The following is a 9,368-nucleotide window of genomic DNA, read 5'->3' on the forward strand; positions in this document are numbered from 1 at the left end:
TAATCCAAAATGGATCATGGTATATTTTGTTATATATCTTGATACTTTCTTGGTGGAAAAAATGGAGGAATTGGCTTATAGGGACCAATTTAGAGTCAAGTTCCACATTAGTGATTTGGGGTCTTGTAGATTCAATTGGGAGCTCATTTTTCTTGCATAGCTCCATCCCTTTGATGTTACTCAAGACACTGGAATCTTTCCAACTGCATGAAAACTACCCCAAACGAAGTTTGTATGTGAAAGTTACGCCTCTCATGAGTTGACCTACCTTATTTACCACCATGGCACTACGTGGACGACATGTCAACCCCCATTACTCACACATGTGGGGGTGTTCCAAAATATAGACACTATTTGAGGGTTGAAGCATGCAAAAACCCTAACATTGATGTTGAATGACTATAGGTTGTGTTGTACTAGGTTACTAGGAAAGGAAGGGACTCCATTCTTTTGGCATTATTATTATTCCATAGTTGAGCATGGCATCAAAGAATGGGATATCGAGCATAACATAGGAGGTAGAAGATTTTTGTAGTAACCTTTTCATGCCCCAATGTCCATGCCCACTCCATAGTGAGTGCCCCTTTCTTTGTACTTATATTTCATAATTGAAAAAGAGAGACTAGAGCATATGCCTCACCTTCTAGCTAGGCTTTCTCTCGTATTAGGTTTCCCAAGTAATATATTCTATTAATTTGTGTGGATGATTTGTTTATTTTCTCATTTCTTCCATTTTGATTTCAAATATATCCATAATTTGGAGTGCTACACTAGTAATATTTAATCTAAGATCTAAGATAATAAACTACATAATAAAATATTTCAAAACATTGTAAGAACTAGTGTGACAAACTATTCCAATAGAATATCCACAAAAATTTAAAGATCAATGAAATTGTTCTTATTAATTGCCAATCATTGGATTGACAAACTCATAATAAGACCTAGAGTTTCCTACCTATGAGCGCTCTCCAGTGAAAATCTTATTATATTGTGTAATGTGGTGTGTGGATGTTCTTATGTTTGGCTATCTATTGTTTTCTTGGTATTTTGATTATGAACCAAAGTAATAAATAACATGAAGCATATGTACAATAGTTGTTGAATAGATAAATAATATATATTGTTTATGCATTGGGAAATTTTGACTTGTTCATTAGAACATGTTTAGGGTCCCACGCTAACTCCCCTAATTAGGAGAATAGACTATCACTTAATGTATTAGGGTAATATTTATTGAATAATTCCCATGAGGTAATAGAGTGTCAAATCAATAATTGTAAGTGGTCTCATTGAAGAAGGTCCACTAGTTAGTGGTTGAGGCCTCACTAAGAGAATTCCACTAAGTGGTTAGGGTTTTGGTCAATTAGAAAGTATATATTAGTAGAAGCTATGTAAGCAATTTCCATTTGAATGCTATTGTATTTGGAAATCTAATTATGTTTGGGGTTTCCCCCTCTAGGAGGAAATTGAACATTGCACTCAATTTTGAATATTAATAAAGGTTTGCTTACTATTTTTATCTCCCAATTTTGGTTTTGTTTACTTACTTCTTGCAATTATATTTATGTATATTTTGCTCTAACTATTATATTTCAACAAACAAGGAACACCACAAGTGGTATCATAGCACTTTGTTTTGCTAGCATGCACTCTTAGTTTAGAGAAAAAAAAGACCAAGGATGTGTTTTGATGTCTCTAAATATCATGGTGTTGTTTTTTAATAGGTAAATCGGTGGTTGGGGAAAAATACACATAGAAAATACAAGTGACATGACTTGGTTGGACACCTTTCTAACCTCTATTAGTACCCCTTTGCATAGTATCATATCGAAAAACACTTGTATATGAAGTTGTATTCCACATATCCTCAAGAAAATTGGAAGCCCCCTAGGAGCACTTGAAACCAACATAACATAATCATATCATCCATCTTGTTGGCATCACTTGGTTGGACACCCTTTTAACCTTTGCTGGTGTGCCTTGAAGTAGTATTCCATCAAACAACACTTGTATATAGAGTTGTCTTCCGCATGTCCTTAAGGATAGTGGAAGACCCTGAAGAACACTTGAAACTCGCATAACATAATCCTATCAACCATCTTATTATAATACATCAAGAAAAACATCTGAGGAGATCAATATTGCATACCAAGAAATTGAGTAGTACAACTGAGGGTACTATATGTCCTCCTTAGTTAGTGCCATGGAATATTTGACCAAATATTATTATCAGAAACTCTCTGGTATATCAAAGAGCTCGAAATTGATGCTTCTTTTACCCTAAGACCCTACAAACCCTATATTCTCCTTGCAAACCTTAGCCTCTATAACAAAAGCAACAAAGTTCCTAAATAATTTACAATGTCATGAATTTGAAAATTCCACCAATTCGGTGACACTCCAAACACATTTTTAGAAAAAGAAAGGCCTAGCTCAAAAGACTCCATGTGTGGCATTGATCACCATGGCATCACTCTTGTAAATATTTTTTGGTGGACTCACCAATATAATTTATTTTGTTCTCTCTCCATAGATTTCTCTCAAGGCATTGATTATTTTGGGCTATATCTTATGTTGGCATTATGATGTATGTGTTTTACTTGATGGTAACCCACTTGTAGCAAAACAACTCACTTGTATATGGTAACTAGATGAATCTACAGAAGAGATATCAGATGTGACAGAATTCAATGCAGGGCAGCTTCAAGGAATCAGAGTATAGCAGGCAAACAGCAAAGAATTACATATCAGTCTTCACAGAATGAAGAAAGAGAGGTATACGCAAGTTCACCATTGACCAAGCCACGTATACACGCAGGTTAACAGAACAAAAGGAGCGTATAATGTACACATGCACTTTCACAGAAAGAAAAGCGCGTATACCTTGGAAAACTAAGTTTTGGTCTGAAGTATTTGGTCCATGGTATTTGGTCTGAGGTATTGACCCTAGGTATTTGATCCAAGGTATTGGTCCTAAGTGGTTTTGGTCCATGGTATTGAGAAAGGCCTAAAACTATAAAAGGAGGAGAAGATCATTAGGCCAAGGTACACAAGCATTGAATATTTGATGAAGTGTGAGATCTAGTATGCAGGTTATTGGGTTATGGTGCATTGTTGGATCTGAACCAAGGAGGAACCTTAGCAGTTGATGGAGGATAAGATCTAATGATGGATCGAGATCTTAAGGCGTAAAATGAACTATCATTATGTGTTTTTGCTCATGAATATTCTAGATCTGAATACTGACGCATATATTATTCTGTAAATGATATGATCTGGGTATAACTGAAGTTTGGTATAGCTGCAGAATTATGAATTAATATTTGCAGATGTATACACTGGTTGGATTTGAGGAAAGCGCGTATACATGTAGGTTCGGCACATGAAAGTAGCGTATACCTTATAAAATATGTTCTAGTTGCTGTTTTTTGTTGTTTCAGAGTTCTGGGTTCTAGTTACTATATTCTGGTGATAGTATTCTGAATGATCAGATTGATGGGTTGTCAAAGTGACTGATTGATTCAGTTGTGGTTGGTTAAAAAGGTGATTGGTTGATGCATATATATTTGATATGATGTTGTTGATGGATCCAGTCTGAAAATTTATGAAACATGGTCCCTGGAAGAAAAAGAGAAGGTCGTAGCCTTCTATAGGTCGGTGCCTACGTACCAAGCAAACATAACGGCTAGTACAAGAGCTAGGGGGTTATATCTCCCTTCCAGTAGAAGTTGGAGAACGAGAGAAGGTTGTAGCCTTCTACAGGTAGAAGCCTATGTACTGGTATAAGACTGCACCAGTACAAAAATTGTAAACAGAATTTTCTTATTATTAAAAGAAGACAGAGATGACAGCAGCAGGTGGTTTTCACCCACATTGGGTTTCCACCTTATATCTTGGTGTTCATGTGTGTTGCTTATGTGTGATGCTTTAATCTGTTTTTACTGCACTGTCTAATGAATTCCTGATATATTGATTAAAGTTCAATACATGATAATTTGGGTAAATCAAAATATCTCTGCATATACGTTGGTTGCATTAAGTACAGTTGCGTATACACGCTAGTTCACTGAGCTGAAGTAGCGTATACAAATCAGTTTTGAAAATTAAATTATTGATTTGATAATACTGATTCACCCCCCTCTCAATATTATTTCCAACAATTGGTATCAGAGTAGGTCCTTCAGAAGAAGCTTGATTGCTTGAAGGAAGATCCATCATCATGAGTAATCAAGAAAGCGGGGGATCCATTAGACCGTCAATCTTTGATGGGAGCAACTTTGTTTATTGAAAGGTAAGAACCACAACCTATCTTCAATTACTTGGAACAAATGTCTGGGAAATCGTGGAAGGAGGATATACATTTCCATCAGCAATTCCTACAGATACGGCAGGTAAAAATCAATATGAAACCAATGCCAAGGTTGTCAATATATTATTAGGAAGTCTGTCACAATCAGAGTTTGTCAAAGTTATGCAGCTCAAATCCTTCAAATAAATATGGGACAAAATCATTCTAAGCTACGAAGGAGACTCTCAAGTAAAACATGCTAAACTACAAACTCTCAGAATTCAATATGAAACTCTCAAGTTGCACAATGATGAAAGTATAGCTAGTTACTTCTTACGTATAGATGAGGTTGTTAATTGCATGAAGAATCTGGGTGAAGAGATAAAGGAAGTTACCTTAGTTGAAAAAGTTTTAAGATCCTTGTCTGCTAAGTTTGAATCAAAAGTATCTGCCATAGAAGAAAAGCAGGATCTACAGACTATTACTATGACACAGCTTCACAGAATCTTAACTGCCTTTGAGATGAGAAAAGGAGGTCCATCAGATATGAGAGAAGTCGCATTTAAAGCTTCAGCAAAAGGAAAATAATAACTCAATGAATCAGGGCATCTTTCAGAAGAAGAAGAGGAAGTAAACTTTGTCAAGAAGCTTCAATGGGGTTCCGGAAGATTCAGAGGTAAACTACCTTTCAAATGTTTTGCCTGTGGTAGAGTCGGTCATTATGCTGCCAAATGTCCTCATAAAGATAAATATGATAAAGGGAAGGAAACTGCAAAATGGAATAAAAAACAAAGTTTAAGTAAAAAGAGCTACTATACCCATGAAGATAGCGATGGTTTATCAAATAGTGATGAGGATGAAAATAGTAATGACTATAGACTTTTGATGGCTTATGAAGATGATGATTTTTTGGATGCTTTAGATGAAGATGACCTTTATGAAATATCTAAACTCAAAATCTGTTTAGAAGAAAAGAATATGATTATAGATACCTTGACATACGAACTTGCTGAAAGAGAAAAACACAATGAAAAACTAGAATGTGAAATTGTGGGTCTAAGAAAGGATCTTGAGAAAACAAAAGCTTTCAATCTTAGATTTGCTAAAGGATCAGAAACCTTAAATGAAATTATCAAAGTGCAGCGTTCTCCTTTGATAAAGACAGGTCTTGGATATACTGAAGAAGCATCTCAAACATAGAGGCCGTCAACTTCCACTAAAAGCTACCTTGATGCAGCAAAGAGCAGTGAACAGTTTGACAATCGTCAGCAAGCGCATAAAGCAGATCACCAGGTAAATCAGGCTCAATTTACTTCAAGGATGAACAGAAGCCACAATCAACCTTAGGTAAATCGTACTCAATTTGCTTCAAATATGAATATCAATAGAAACTACAATCACCAGGTCAGTAGATTCGATAATCGCAGGAACTTCTTCAATGGTCAATGTTTCTCATGTCATAATTTTGGACAAAAAGCTACTCAATGTGTTGCTTACAAAACCATCATGACTAGAGAAGCACGAAATCAAAGGAACGTGATAGGGATCAAGAAAAGTTCCTATAATAACTTTTCTCTTCTTGAAAATGAAATAGAATGCTCAATCTGTGACAACTTTGGCCATGAAGAATCTGAATGCAGGAGTAAATTTCGACAAATATCTCAAAAGGAGCAAACTCCATTAAATCCCAAAATATGGAGAAGGAAAGAACCGCAAACAGAACAATGTGGTATAGCCTTGTATGCAGAAGGACAAGAAAACCAATGGTACATCAACAGTGGATGCTCAAAACACATGACAGGTGACAATGAAAAACTACACGCATATAATGCCTTAGAAAAGGAAAAGAGTGTCTCATTTGGAAACGACACTCCTGCTGTCATAAAAGGTAAAGGCTCTGTTTTCTTGAAAGAAAAAGTTAAAGATGGGAATGTTATGTATGTTGATGGCTTAAAGCATAACCTGTTGAGTGTGAGTCAAATGTGTGATCAAGGAAATGAAGTAGTTTTTCGATCAAATGGATGTGTTGTTCATGAGCTTGATACAAGAGAAACCGTGATTAAAGGTACAAGAACTCCAAAAAACCTATACATACTCAAGGGAGGACAACAACAGTGCTATCTAAGCAAAAATGATGAAAACTGGCTATGGCACAGAAGATTGGGACATCTAAGCTTTTCTCAAATAAGAAAAGCATGCAGATTCCAGGTTGTTCATGATCTTCCAGATATCAACATTCCTGAAAATACTATATGCAAATCATGTCAATTTGGTAAGCAAACCATATCTCAATTCATCGAAAAGGAAGGGTCAGCTAGTAAGCCTCTTGAACTTGTTCATACTGATTTATGTGGACCATCAAGGAAAAATTCACCTCGTGGAGAAGAATACTTTATATTGTTCATTGATGATTTTTCCAGAATGTGTTGGATAGGTCTTCTAAAGCATAAATATGAAGCATTTGAAAATTTCAAAGCTTTGGTTGAAAATGAATCAGATTGCAAAATCAAATGCCTCAGATTTGATCGAGGAGGGGAATTTACCTCGGATGAATTCTTTGACTTTTGTGAACAACATGGAATAAAAAGGCAATTCTCCACCGCAAGGACTCCTCAACAAAATGGAGTGGTAGAAAGGATGAACATAACTGTTCAACAAATGGCTCGTGCTATGCTAGATGAATCTGGAACTCCTGCAACCTTTTGGGGTGAAGCTGCATTCGCCGCCATCACTATTCTCAACCAAGCAAATGTTCGGGTAAACAGCACTCAAACTCCACATGAACTTTGGTATGGTAAGACTCCTACTATAAAATACTTCAAAGTTTTTGGAAGCAAATGTTACATCAAAAGGACTGATGAAAAACTTGGTAAGTTTGAACCCAGAGCAAATGAAGGTATTCTTCTTGGCTACTCTTCCCGAAGTAAAGGATATAAATGTTATAATAAAAGACTTGGGAAAATTATTGAAAGTATTGATGTTGTAGTTGATGAAGCATGCAAAAATCCAAAACAGATAAAAACTGAAGATTATGACAATGAAGAAGATGAGGATCATTTTCCCACATCAAATCACACTGATTCTGAAGAAGAAACCAATGAAGCACCAGAAGAAGAGATAACGATAGAAGAAAAGACTCCATCCAGGTATGTTCAGAAAAATCATCCAAAAACTCAAATTTTAGGGGAAAAAGGGGCAGGTGTGTAGACAAGAAGAACTATTGCCGAAGCCTCAAGCTATCTAGCATTACTATCTTCCACTAAACCTCAAAATGTAAATGAAGCATGCAAAGATGAATGTTGGGTCAAGGCCATGAATGAAGAACTTGAGAAAATTGAAAAGAATAATACTTGGGAATTAGTTCCTAGACCTCATGATAAGAATATCATAGGAACCAAATGGATATTCAAAAACAAGCTGAACGAAAATGGAGAAGTTATTAGAAACAAGGCCAAACTTGTTTGCAAAGGATATGCTCAACAAGAAGGTATAGATTTTGAAGAAACTTTTGCACTTGTTGCTAGACTTGAAGCCATAAGAATGTTTCTTGCTCTTTCTAGTTTTCAAAAATTCAAAGTATACCAAATGGATGTAAAATCTTCCTTTCTTAATGGAGACTTAGAAGAAGAAGTCTATATTGAACAACCAGAAGGATTCATTCTTGGAAATGATGCAAAACTTGTATGCAAACTCAGAAAGGCTCTCTATGATCTAAACAGGCTCCAAGGGCCTGGTATTACCGTCTTGACAAATATCTCCACCAACAGGGTTTTTCAAAGGGGTCAGCAGATAGAAATCTATATACAAAGATGGACACTGATAAATTGCTAATAATTTTTGTGTATGTTGATGATATCATTTTTGGTAGCAATGAAGAATCCATGAGTTAGAATTTTGCCTCAGTAATGCAACAAGAATTTGAAATGTCCTTGCTTGGTGAGCTTACCTATTTTCTTGGTCTACAAGTTCAACAAAATAAAGATGGTATTTTTCTCTCACAAACCAAATATCTCAAACAGATCCTGAAAAAGTACGGCATGGAAGATTCTAAACCAGTATGTACCCCAATGGTAACAGGATGTAGTCTTAGCTCAAATGATGAATCAGCAGCAGTACATCAACCAACTTACAGATCCATGATTGGCAGTCTACTTTATCTAACAAGTACCCGATCGAACATCATGCATGCAGTGGGAATAGTTGGAAGATTCCAAGCAAATCCTAAGGAAACACACCTTCAAGCAGTCAAAAGGATTTTCAAATATCTTCAAGGAACACAGAACTTTTGTTTATGGTATCCTAGAGATATCGATCTTACACTTCATGCATATACAGATGTAGATTGGGCAGGAAGTGTTGCTGACATAAAAAGCACTAGTGGTGGTGCATTCTATATGGGTTCCAGGTTAGTGTCTTGGTTCAGCAAGAAACAAAGTTCAACTAAATTATCTACAACTGAAGCAGAATACGCGGTTGTTACATCTTGCTGCACACAACTTTGGATGATGCAAACCTTGCAAGACATTCAGATCACATGTACTCCACCTATCTCCATTCTATGTGATAATACAAGTGCCATTAGTATTTCAAAGAATCCAATCATGCACTCCAAGACCAAGCACATACCCATCAAATATCATTTTGTACGTGAACAAGTGCTTGAACAAATGGTCAAACTAGAGAATGTTCCCTCCAAAGAATAGGTTGTTGATATATTCACTAAACCACTGCCCAGAGAGACATTTGAATATCTCAGACAAAAGCTAGGAGTAGTTGCTGCATCATCCTGCTATTAAATCCTATTTTCTTCAAAGAAAGGTGGTTATACGTGAGTTTCATAAAGCATAGTCGTGTACATATGCAGGTTTATGTGGGCACATTCGTGTATCTGTTGATTTGAAGGAAAGCAGTGGGCCAGACTCAGAAAAAAGGGGTTTGCTATGGTTCTGTCAATTATCTGCTCTGTTTGATGATGGTTTCACTCTGCTGATAACATGTGGAAATATATTAGTCCTCATAAAGTTGTTGATAACTTGATGAATATCTGATTGATGATGATGCTTTGATATCTCTTACT

Source organism: Pinus tabuliformis, chromosome 8 (assembly GCF_031772625.1).
Source record: "Pinus tabuliformis cultivar Carrire ecotype Pingquan chromosome 8, CPIR1, whole genome shotgun sequence".
NCBI lineage: Eukaryota > Viridiplantae > Streptophyta > Pinopsida > Pinales > Pinaceae > Pinus > Pinus tabuliformis.